The sequence below is a fragment of the Rattus norvegicus genome, chromosome 12 (genome assembly GCF_036323735.1).
Source record: "Rattus norvegicus strain BN/NHsdMcwi chromosome 12, GRCr8, whole genome shotgun sequence".
NCBI classification, from domain to species: Eukaryota; Metazoa; Chordata; class Mammalia; order Rodentia; family Muridae; genus Rattus; species Rattus norvegicus.
In genome coordinates, this window is record NC_086030.1 from 13,749,119 (window position 1) to 13,762,253 (window position 13,135).

Sequence of the window (13,135 nt, forward strand, 5' to 3'; positions counted from 1 at the left end):
GCTGGAGAGATGGCTCTGAGGCTAAGAGGCTCAATTCCCAGCATCCACTTGGCAACTTACAACTGTCTTAACTCCAGTTCCACAGGATCCAGCACCCTCTTCTGACCACTGTGTGTACTGCATGCACATGGTGCACACATAAACATGCAGGCAAAACACCATACATTTAAAATAAAAACAAACAAACCTCAAAAAAAAAAAAGTACTAGGTGAGAACAAAGCAATTGTAAAACTAACAAAACATAAAAAAAACCACATGTCACTAAAGAAGATATTTGTGGACAGCAAGTGAACAGCTTTAACGACAGTGACCAAAGCTAGCTGTAAGAAAATGCAAAAACCAAAATGAGATTAACATTACACACACAATGGAGCATTTGCAATAAAACACTGACAGCAATGCGTGCTGCTGAGAATCCGAAAACAATGGCTCGCTCACTCTTCTGGTGTGAGTGGAAACAGCACAGACTCTAGGACATAATGCGGTCGGGTCACGCAAAACCAAATACCTGCTCACTGCTCGACTTGGCGACCATTCCCAAGGGAAATTTGTAATCACATGAAAACCTTATTTGAAGGTTTGTTTCAGGTTTACTACTAATACAAAAAGGTTTATATGTATACATGTACACACACACACACACACACACACACACACACACACACACACAAAATGTGTATAGCCACCTCAATAGACCTGAAGGGTGTTTTGTTTCATGTTAAAGGGAAAGCTAAAAACAAAACATTATTTATGACTGGAGAGATGGCTCTGCAGGTAATATGTTGTAGTAATATGAAGGATGTCATCACTGGAGAACCTTGGCAAGAACTAGATGGGATAGTGTAATGTGTATGTGGGGGGCAATTTTCTGTGAAAATATGATTATTGTAAAATAAAAGTGTTGTTGCTTTTTTTTTAAAAATAAGACATTTTCTGGTCAATCAAAACTGAGCAGACTCAGAAAACAAATGAAAAACACTGGACCGGAAGGCAAATAGAGGCAAGTCAAGATCTCTGAGCTCCGCGAGTTCCCCTGAGCTATCACCAGTACAATGGACACTGCTGGACAGCTCCTCACAGCTTCCATGGTAGTGGAATCAAAGACGGGGACAGTCAGTCATGGGGTCTGGCCCACGCTCTGCACAACCATCACCAAAGGGCTCAGAGGACTCAGGGCGGTAGTACAGAAAGGCGGTCGTCTTCGGGGAGAACGTCTGCATGGCATGGAATCTGAGGTGAATGTAGTCACTAGTGAATGGCGATGATCAAGTGCAGAACCATGACCGTAAAGAAGACAGGCGAGGGACACACAAGGGCTCCGGACACCCAGGAGGGAGAGAGCAACACCCTAGGGGATGACAGAAAGGGTGGACAGACAGAGCTCAGGGCCTCTTCGGGGTCAAAGGTTCAAAATGTCACTCTCCAAGCAACTGGGAGGGTTTGAGGAGAGTGAGGGGTAGGTGTAGGGAGGCAGCTTGGCAGTGTGGGTGATATCCACCAAAACCAGACAGCAATAACGCAACAGTCTAGGTGAGCCGCGGTCACAGATGGAGCCAAAGCGACATTGCAAACGCAGCCATGGTAGGGCGAGCTGCCATACTGGGCTGGCTGCGGAGGGCTCCATCCCTGCAGGTGGGCATGTCAAGCCTCCTGCCAAGACCAAGGTCTCAGACCCAGAAGCACAGGGTGGGGTGGGAAGCAGGGCAAGGTTGTAACCTTCAAAGGCCCACCCTGCAGACCCAAGTCCACCAGCCACACCCATCAACCAAAGCTTCCATAACCTCCCCAAACAGTGCTGCCTGCTGGGGATGAAATGTCCGAACACACATGAGTGTGGGGGACCGTTCAGATGCAAACCATAATAAACTGCATCTACAAGCTAGTCAAGGATAAAAGGGAAGACAGACGAGTGACAGTCACTCACAACTCCACTTGGACGCTCAAAAGATTTTGTAGCTGTCTACCTCAGTAGGGTTACAGAGGTAGGAAATACGCTTTGATGGAAAACTAGGAGTCGCACTTTGGAGAGAGTGAGTGAGAGTGAGAGCAGGGCAATGTCCTACAAAATGCAGAGCCTGAGCTGAACCAAAGCTGCAAATCAACAGACTTGGCTGCAATCAAAGGTCTAGATGAGCCCCGCAGGAGAGGAGCTCACCGAAGGGGGGGAGTGCAAGATGAGAAGAAAATAGCACAGTGATGGAAGGCGGGAGCGCCTTCCATTTCCCACTTAACAGAGCATAAATTGTTATATTCTGCCATTGGTGAACGTCAGGGCCTTAACTTACTTCAATCATTACAACTGACATGTTTCCCTGTTAATAACCTCAGATGTAACTAGATATACAAGGTCAAAAAATTAAGGCAAATTATACCAGATCTACAAATATTGTACAATACTTATATATTTTGTGAGCTTTGAGATTTACATTTTATATAATTCTCTTTATGACTAGAATTGTTTATTAGCATACCGCATGCATAACAGTGCATTTCACAGTGATATTTCCATGCACCTCAGATCCTCAGTCACCCTGACAAAGCTTCTCTGTCTCACCCTGCTGCTTCTGGCCCAGCCTGAGCACCCCACCTGGTTTTCTGGGTTTTTTTCTTTTGCCCCCAACAGGCTGATCTCCATCCCACACAAAAGTCTTAGCAACTGTGTCAGAAGAAAGCACTCTCCCGTGACTGATGGGAACCACCCAACCCACTCCTTCCCTCTCCATTCTCTGGTGTGTGTGTCCATCCCTCTGTCCATCCATCCGTCTGTGTTCATTCTACCTCAGCCTTCCACAGATCTTCCCACCCACAGGCTGCAACCCCCTGAGTGAGGACTTGGATTTCGATGCAGTCTTCCTTGGAATTTTCTTCCCAGGCCCCCATCCCACTTCTTCACAGCACTGCTTAAACATCACCTGCTCTAACCCCACTCCAATGAAAACTGCCACCCCAGGCCTCCTTACTGTCTCAGGAGAACGTCCCTCTCCTTCCACTGCCACCTGTGAGCTTCCGCTCTGCAGGGCCTGCACACTTAGCCTGCCCACCTCTTCTGCCCGGTTCTCCCTTGAGACTTCCGCTCTGACTGCTGAGCAGGGCCGGATGGGGCAGGAACTTGTTAATAGTTTGCTCGGTCACGTGTCTCCAGTGCCCAAAGCGGTCTGTGGCAGACAGTAGTTACTCGCTAACTAGCTGCTTATAAATAAAACTGGAAGCATATCTGGCATTTCATTCTATGTTATAAGAACCTGGAGAAGTGCCTTACAAGAGCACAGCCAGGCCTCAGCTCTGCAGATCCTACAGTGGCTCGTCAGACATACGCAAGGAAAAGGCCACACGTGACTGAGCAGACACTGACAAAGCCAGTCTAACGAATCATTGAGGTGATCCTTTTTATTCTTACTGTTCTACAACAGCCCAAAGAGCAAGACATCTCACACATGCATCTATTGTGGATGCCAGAGCAAGCCAAATCTCTCCTCCACAGTAGGGGACTCACTGCTTGTCCACACAAGTCTCTTTCTGCAGAAAACGGTGATCCCTTTCTCCTGAGCTCTATTTGTAGTGAAATTTGACACTGATCAATCCAGACATTTCCTAACAGAACACCCTGGTCAGGGACCATGTGGTGGTTTAAGTAAGAATGTCCCCCACAAGTCCAGCAGTCAGCACTCTTTGGGGAGGAAGTATGTCACTGAGCGGGAGAGGGGGCTTTGGTTTGCCCTCCCTTGTTTCAAAGCAGGAAGTTGTCAATCCTGAGATTAACCATGAATAGCACCACAAGTTCCTAGCAGAACTAATAAACTGCCTCCATGATGATTCTCCCAAACCAGAGGCTTAGTATTGCTCACAGATCTAGCCAGCAAAAGCGAGAAGAAACCAAGTAACCATCTACCTAACAGGCTATGTCTAGTTGTGCCTACAAGCCCAGCACTTCAGGGTGGCAGGAGGAGAAGGAGGCCAGCAGTTTCAGGGTAGTCTGGGCTACAAGACACACTATCTCAAAAAAAAAAAAAAAAGTCAATACCTGTTGGACATGGTGGTCTGTACTTTTAATCCCAATTCTCAAGAGGTAAAGGCGGGCAAATCTCTGTGGATTCCAGTCAAGACTGCTATGAGGACCCTGTCTCAATAACTAATTAAGTCAAATATACACCTACTGATTATTTGGAAAATAGATATTTAAAAACAGTCCAGCCTCATGTAACATTGGAAAATGGAAGCCAGTGGCACACAGTACAATACAATGGGCAAGTCTGGTTTTATATTGCTATAACATATGCTGTGAACAATAAAAACATACAGTGCCATCAAGAGACCCTCCCTCAGCAGTTCACTCCTACTTAGGGCAAAATAAACACTGGAGGGATCACTAAACTGACCCTGCTTTCAACCTTTCACACTTACCCTCCAGGACTATTTCTCTCTCTCTCTCTCTCTCTCTCTCTCTCTCTCTCTCTCTCTCTCTCTCTCTGTGTGTGTGTGTGTGTGTGTGTGTGTGTGTAGATAGACAGATAGGTAGACAGACAGACAAACAGATAGATTGCTGTGCCACATTTAATAATTTAATAATGTATTATAATGATATATATTTTAAACTCCCTTCTCTCACTTTGCTAATTTTAATCATGACCATGTTCATCAGTCCATCTGATCATTACACTCCCATTTGTGAATGTTACTTATAATTCTTCAGTGGCTGTCCAGTGTCCCCAAACAACTTTAAAACCTCTCCCTTAGAATATTACCATGAATGGAATACTACATTATGGTTAAACCTTAAGAAAAAAAATTTAAGTCCTGTGGTCATTTTAAGAAATCCTCAAAACAATTTTCCAAAAGGGAGAAAAAAAACCCACCAAACCTCATTTTTTTTAAAGGTCATTTCAGTTAAAAGCTGCAGCTATTCACCAGCAGATGGAGGTCAATTTTCTCTCCTCATTTGCTCCATTGTTTTCAAATCTCTCACAGAATCCCGCGAGGCCCCGATTTGATCTGCCCTTGAGGTCCACAGTTGGGCTTTTGCAAACTACCACAGCCTTGCCTGTCTTCAGTAAACCAACCGTTCAGTTGGAGCTTGGGAGGAGGCAGGAGCTTGCTCCAACCATAGATGCCAACCGCTACACTGAGAAGAGAATTCAAGCCCTTCCTTCTACTGGGGACGCCCAATCATGTAGCATACTTCAGAGATGAGAGCCTCCTTCACCCTGATTCTGAAGAACTCTGAAAATCTCCACAATATGCTTCCTCTCCAAACACCAACCGGTTCAGAGGAAGAGCAGGAAGGAGAAGATCTTGCCAAGACAGTTTCTGACGCCTCTCCCTCGATAGGGAGGTCATCTTCGGCAGCTACAAACATTCTCATTCAATTCTTAATTAGACTGACGAGATAATGTCCTTTTATTATTCACAGTTAGTTTTCCAACAGCCAAGGAGCTCAGTTGTTTGCAATCTTGCAAGCAGGATGACTGCTGTCCTTGTAGATTTTTGAGAATGTTTATAATAACTCTAGTGAAAATACAGACAAAAAAGAAAAAAAAAATCCCACTGCAAAGGAAGTCTTCAAAGTCCATCAAATCTAATAGAAAGCCTGAATCTAAATGTGTTTGTTTGTTTGTTTGCAGAGCCAATGTCACACTTAAGTTTAAAACCCAGTAACCAGACCTAGAATCCAGACAGCGCCCTAAGAATTCATGGCAGAGAGAACGTTTCTCCTAGTGTCTCTTTCTTCTATGAACCAGACAGGCTAACTTTGAGATTACTACAGAAAACAAAAGAAAACTATAAAAGAAAAATGGAGAACTAAAGTGGAAACTTAAGGGTTCTTTGGGAAGTCGGTTGGATGGGGTTCGGCTGGGGCAAACACGTGAAGGAAGGCAGAGTCGTGAAGAAATGGTTCCTTAAAGTGGACACAGGTGTGAAACTATGCGCTGTGAAGAAAACTCGCTGTGGCCCAGCATTCTCTTCAATTACTGGTGCTTGTAAATCTAAACTAACCTAAAACAAGAGGGGAAACAATGGATCTAGAAGGAATTTTTTAATTACAATACTTGCTAGACAACGATAATCTTGTAAAACCGAGTACGTGTCTTACAGGATGAAGAGAGAACCAGGTAAAAACTGAGGGACTGGATAAACATCAGGCAAAAATGTGCCATCTTAAGAGGCTAAGGCTAAGGTACAGCCCAAAGCAGGAAAAACAAACATTTGCTCAAAGCGGGAAGAACAAACATTCGCTCAGACTGAGCAGAGGCCGTCTCTGTGCCGGCTCTGCCTCCTCATTCAAGTCTCCCTGGGCTGCTCTCAGGACACCCTCAGCTCTGACTCCTGCTACGGCCTGCCTGGCTTTGGCAGCGTGACTGAACCGGGCGGCCTCTGAATCACAGGCCAACAAGGCACACAGCAAAGCCAGTGCCTTCAACTGATGATAAAGGCTCTGTGGGAAGGAGAGGGAAGTCATCCTACATAGGGCGCATAGGAGAATAATTTAAAGAAAATGCAAAATGCCCAATGGGAGAGCACGGTCGTGGTGAAGACCATTGCACTGGAAAGCTATTTAATGATCCAACACTAAACTCACTCACCGCTGTGGTTGGATGTAACAATGTTCTTCTCCAAAGGTCAGGCTTGGTCCAGGAGGTGGTAACGTTCTGAAATGATGGAACTTTCTAGGTGGGAAATGGTAGGGCGCTCCAAAGGCATGCCCTAGAAGGAGATTACGGTCAGTTCCCCCTTCTGCCCCTCCCCACCCCTCTCTCTGCTTTCTGTCTATGAACCACACATTCTCCCATAATGCACTGCTGCTTTACAGGCCCAAAGCAACAAGTGAACCTGTCACAGGTGGGAACTTGTAAAACACTGAGCCAGAGCAAACACTCCCTCATCACAACTGACTGACTACCTCAACGACAAAACCAATACATCTATAATTGCGACTTTAGACAGAATGAAGTATGGTCAGTAAGATGATGATAAGAAGAAAAGGAGGAGGAAGAGGAAGAGGAAGAGGAAGAAGAAAAGGAGGAAGAGGAAGAAGAAAAGGAGGAAGACAAAGAGAAAGGGGAGGAGGAAGAGGAGGAAGGGGAGGAAGAGGAGGAAGAGGGGGGAGAAGAAAAGGAGGAGGAGGAAGAGGAGGAGGAAGAGAAAGGGAAGGAAGAGGAGGAAGAAGATGAGGAAGCGAAGGAGGAAAAGAGGAAGAAGAAAAGGAGGAAGAGGAAGAGGAGGAAGAGGGGGAAGAGGAAGAGGAAGAAGAAAAGGAGGAAGAGGAAGAGGAGGAGGAGGAAGAGGGAGAAGAAAAGGAGGAGGAAGAGGAGGAGGAAGAAGAGGAAGAAAAAGAGGAGGAGGAGGAGGAGGAGAAGAAGACCACACAATGACTTGGTCTTTACAGTCCCCAGGCTTTTCCCAGGTCAACCCCGCAGGTTGAACTGCTGCACCTCGGAGTCGCCTGTCCCTCAGGGAAACACTAGGCTGGGGTTTTCTGAGCTTCTTTGCTATCTCTCCTGACAGTGAGAACTTTTGTGTTTTTGTATCATATTTGCATTTTGTATTATTTTTATAATAATAATTAATAATAATAATTCTGGGGATGGAGAGAAGGCTCAGTGGTAAAGAGCACTTACTGCTCTTATAGAGGACCTGAGATTGGTCCTTAGGACCTGTCAGGAGGCTCACAATTGCCTGAAACTCCAGCTCCAGGGGCCCCGATGCCTGCCGCTAGCCTCCGTGGACATACCCATACTCAGGAACGAACATAAATAATAAAATGAAAACCTTTGCAAATCAATTTTAAACAAAGTAATAAAAACAAAGTAACCCTCCTTGATGGGACACAAAGAATTTACAAAAGGGGGGATGTACTATAACTAAAATTACACTTAGTGCTGAGGTTCAGGAGTTGGACAGAAGTGCCTGCCCCTGCCAGCTCTGTCAGCGCTGCAATGGGAGGGAGGGCTGCACCCCGGGCAGTGAGGTGGGAGGAAGTGAGACTGGTGACAGTGAGTGTGGAGACAGGAGAATCACACTGGACTGCAGACAGCGAGGTCACCTTGCCACTCACCTTCGTGACTAATGTGTCATCTCGTCACACACAGAAAACTGAAGAGATGCACAAGAAAACTCAAATCAGAGAGTAGGACAGTCAGCTCCCAGACATAACAGGCATGGTGTTGGTGAGGGGAGAGAGTTAAAAATGGATGATGTTGAAAAGAGCAAGACGATTTTTGTTCAGAAATGTGCCTGGTGTCACCCTGTGGACAAGGAGGCAAGCATGAGCCTGGACCCAACCTCCATGTCTAGGCAGAAGATGGTCAAGGCCCTGGATCCTTACACAGATTCCATGAGAACAGGAGTATTACATGGAGAGGACACAGGGATGAACTGAACATTTGGAGAATCCCAAAAGTACATCCCAGGTCAAAAACGATCTTCTCCAGGATCAGGAGGGGAGAAAGCAGATCTGGTATCTTTAAAGAGCTACACATTGGTTCACAGCCCCTGACTTACTACCAGACAAATATCCCGTGACTTTCAGTGAGAACCTAATCTAAGCCATATGCCAGAACTCAGATCATAACTTTCAAAGGACATCACTTTTCACTACTAAAAGATATTTTTTGAGTGGTTTAGGTATATCAGATAAAGAACATTTAACTCATCTCTCACACATAAAAGAGAATAACCCCTTGCATAACCCTCAAGTCCTACGGTTAACCCCTGAACTTCCACCTCAGTTAGAAGGAGAACGGGTCTCACAAAGTTTGTCGTCCAGTGTCCATATTCTTGCTGTGATGTACACACACAATAATAAGAAATGAGTTTTGTAGACTTTGATTTTTCAAAACCTACTTTTAATATGGGCTCTTAAATGCTTTAACCTCCCTTCTAACCTACCACCCAGCAGAGGTAGTGGAGAGCAAAGGTTATTAGGATGCAGGGGAATGGACCTGTTTAGAAATGGTTCTCTGGAGCAAAGCCAATCTTCATTGTCAGAAAATCAGAGTTCAGCTCACAGGTCAGCAGCCGCAGCTCAATCTATTTGCAAACACTTCATGAATACACCAGCAGTCCAGTTCAGTAGTATCAGGACAACAAACAGAATCAACAGCGGTGACACGACCTAGCAGAAACAGCCAGGCCTCCACGAGATCAACACGAGTCAGCAAGGGTGACCAGGACCAGCAGGGTCCAGGAGAAGTTCTCTGTCACGCCTCTTTCAATGAAGTGAAGACTAGGGAAGATGTGAACGAAGCAGGGACTTACGAAGCCAGCTGATATGGTATCCAGAATCCAGCCATCTCCCGGATATATCAACATTTTCAATAAAGAAACTTTCATTGGCTCAAACTTGGTTTTCATAGTGGATTATTCCCAAGTTCTCAGACCCAACAGTGACTGGGGGAAGGCCCAGTCCACTGTGGGTGGGGCCATCCTGGTGGTCCTGAGTTCTTTAAGAAAGCAGGCTGAGCAAGTTATGGAGAACAAGCCAGTTGGCAGCACCACTCCATGCCCTCTGCCCCAGCTCCTGCCTCCAGGTTCCTGTCCTGTTTGAGTTCCTGTCCTGACTTCCTGCAATGATCAGTAATGTGGAAGTGTGAGCCAAATGAACCCTTTCCTCCCCAACTTGCTTTTCAGTCACAGTGCTCGGTCACAGTGCTCTGTCACAGCAGTAGAAACCCTAAGACAGGGGGAGAAGGGAGGGGAAACAGAAAGCTTTGAATCAATAAATTAAGTAAATAAAATTATAGTAAATCAAATGTTAAATTCAATGCCCATAGGCATTGAAGAGAGTCAAATGGCAATTTAATGAAGATCATTAAATGAGGAGATATTTTTAGGGAAGAAAGGAGGAAAGAAGAGAGTTCTGCTTATATGGAATAATGAGCTACATTAAGTCAAAGAGAAACATGCTAAGGCACAGAGAGAGCCAAATGTTAGCTCTAACCGGAAACACCGCACTTTCAAGATACACATATATAAAACTTGGAAGTAAAAGGTTCAAAACATCAAAATATTTAAATGATACTCCGATGTGACTTTCTGAAAATGAAAGTCATGAGATGACTGTTTAAAGAGCCAAACAGGAGCACCGAGGGCAAACAACTTCAAAATGTACCCCGGTGAGCTATAAACCCCAAGTACAGAAAGGGACATTGGCAGAGTACAGGAGATATCCTCAGGCCCGCAGAGAGAAAGATGAAAGGAGAGAAAGAAGGCTGGAGTCAGACTTAACAAAGCAGCACAGAAGGAGAAAATCATTACCAAAACAAATGTAAGGAAAATAAATGAAACTACAGCTAGCCAGCCGGGCTTCCTGCAAGGCCGTTTAAATACAGACACATACATCTGAACAAGCAGACTCAAAGTACTTACACATCATCCCTCCTGGGGGTCAACCATGCTTCTCAAGCCCAGGTACATCACTTGGGCCACAGACAACATCAATTACTTCAATGACATGTTCTCAGTTATCCCCCAAAAGGTACACAACTAATACCATTGTAGATACGCCAGCAAGAAGTGGCTTCTTATGCTCAACAGATGCATCAGAGCTCGAAGGTTTTCTAGCTGAGGGGTTGCCAAAGCAACCAGACTGAAAGAACAAAGAAGTCAGCATTTTGTGTACCTAGTTGAAGAATGAAAAGAAAAAAAAAATACTGGAGTCCTGGAGAGAAAGACAACAGGTATGAAGCTGAAGAGATGGCTCGGTGGTTAGAGGCACTGGGCGCTCTTCCAGAGAACCCACATGGCAGTCCATAACTATCCCATATTCCAGCTCCAGGGCACCCGATGCCCTTTATGGCCTCCACTGGTACTGAATGCAGGTAGTGTACATACATACATGCATGCAAACAGCCATGTACACATACAGATATGTGCGGCAGGTAAACTTCCTGTGCCCTAACTATGGGGAATACAACCAAGATATTGACAGCAAAGTGTCAAGAGAGGAGAACACAGTGAGGTCACCGGTATCATGTATGTAATAGATAAGAACAAAGGGATGCTAGTCTAAACGGGCAGGTTAAAACAAGCAGGGCATTAAGGTGCTTCCGAGGTTGTTATTTCAAAGGTAATCATTACGATAAAGTATTTCCTGACATCAAAAGACTTCGATCAATGAAACGAACCTAACAGTGAATGACTATGTAAATAAAGTGAAATAAAATAGAGACAGAATTATAACAGTGACAGAATTGAAAACAAACACAGTTAACAGCAATTAACGTAAGTGACCCTAACTAGCCTGTTGACTGAAAAATTATTTTCAAATTGTTTGGAGCAAAGCTTAATTATTTTGACTATACGAGTCATGCTTAAGATGCAGAATAATTAGTGCATTGACGGGAAACTCAAATGCATATTCAAAAAGGTTAAAGAGTGGACAAAAATTTATTAGGTAAATGGAAATATGTTTTAATAACATCAGATAAAATAAAAATCAAGACAAAACTATTGAAATAAATAATGACTACTTACAGACTGAAATACCTGCTTCCACTGGATGAAAAGCTAATCAAACCTATGAACCAATTAATGGGTAAGAAACAGAAAAATATGAGAAACCACAACACCACCACATCATGGGTTCATACCAGGAATGTAACAATGTTCCACTATTGTCAACTGTAGCAAGATAATTCACCAAACTAATTAAGTCAAATGAGAAGAATTATATGGTTACCTGCAGAGAAGGTGATGAAGTTTTTTATAGAATTCAACACCCCTCACCTCAATCACAACGACAACCAAAAAATCTCTTGAGGAGGCTGGAGAGATTAGCTCAGTGGTTAAGAGCACTGACTGCTCTTCCAGAGGACCTGAGTTCAATTCCCAGTGACCATATTGGGTAGCCCATTCATATCCCCCTGTAACTCCAGCTCCAGAGAATTTGGTGCCCTCTTCTGGCCTCCACGTGAACCTGCATCCATATGCACACACACACACACACACACACACACACACACACACACACACATACACACACATGCACACACATACAGTTTTAATATATTAAGTATCTTGAGTAAACAGGAACAGATGAATTCTTTCTTGATGTGACTTTAGTCAAGCATGAGACAGAATGAAAGAAAACACACATGCTCGCTCATGAGTGTGCTCACACACAAGTATCCTCAATCGCTAACACTTAATGAACGCTCAGAGCACTAAGCATTTCCAGGTTTCCCTTTCCTAATGTACATGTTTATGGCTAAGAATGTTCCTCTGGGTATAATTTTAGCTGTACTCCAGTTCCTCACATTATTTTTTATATTAAATCTAATCAAACTATTTCTAAAACTTGGTAATTCCTATCATAACAACATTTTCTCTGAACATGAGTTACTTAAGAGAATAATTTTCTGAATATATTTGGCTTCTGATTTTTGTTTAATTTAAAGAACAACATTCTGTTTTATCTGAATCCTCCAGCATCTGCTGAGATTTTCTGTTGTCCCAACAAGCTGGGAGCTTGTGTGACTGTCCCTGTGAACTTTAAAGAATATGTATTCACAGCCATTAAGAGCAACATCTGGACATGTCAAAGAAATATATTAATTGTGTCATTCAAACTCTTACTAAATATAGTTCCAGTCACTGTAGAGAATATGTTTATAAAAAATTCTACAATTTGTGGGTTTACTTTCTTTATTTCATTTTTAACCTAAACTATACAAACTAAAAAAAAAGTTTCTAATGATATCAATACCGAGTTACAGGGAAACAGAAAGGACCTCTTCCACAATTATTTTGAAATTCACATTTTTTTCCAACTAATCATTATCCAAATGGCTTAATGTCACCTACGTGGAAAGAAAGGTAATTTCTTTAGGCATCTTCCCAAGTTTAATTGGGTCTTATCCATAACTTCAGAGAGCACGGCAATTTGTTTAATTACACAGAGGCGCATTTTACAACTAATTCATACTGCTGGGTACATATGAAAATAGCAGTTCCCCACAATATGCTCTCGACAAATTACTGACTTTTTATAGCTCTGGGAGACTATTTTTCCCAAGTCAAAATTACTGTGGCCCCATTCTCTGCAAAGAAAGCAAATGTCACTCCTCCTTTCAGTGACCACGGCACCATCCTCACTCCCACACATGGTCCAGACAGCCACCAATGGCACAGCCACTGATC

At 43.8% G+C, this 13,135-nt stretch overlaps 1 protein-coding gene across 9 annotated transcripts in view; it reads right to left on the reverse strand.

Moving 5' to 3' along the window:
• Positions 1–13,135, reverse strand: part of Wasf3 (WASP family member 3) — a 99,007-nt gene that overhangs the window by 73,477 nt on the left and 12,395 nt on the right. The window contains exon 1 of one of the 9 annotated variants that reach the window (XM_063271652.1): positions 6,580–6,701. The gene's annotated coding sequence lies outside the window, so the exon portion shown is untranslated. 9 annotated transcript variants of the gene reach the window in all.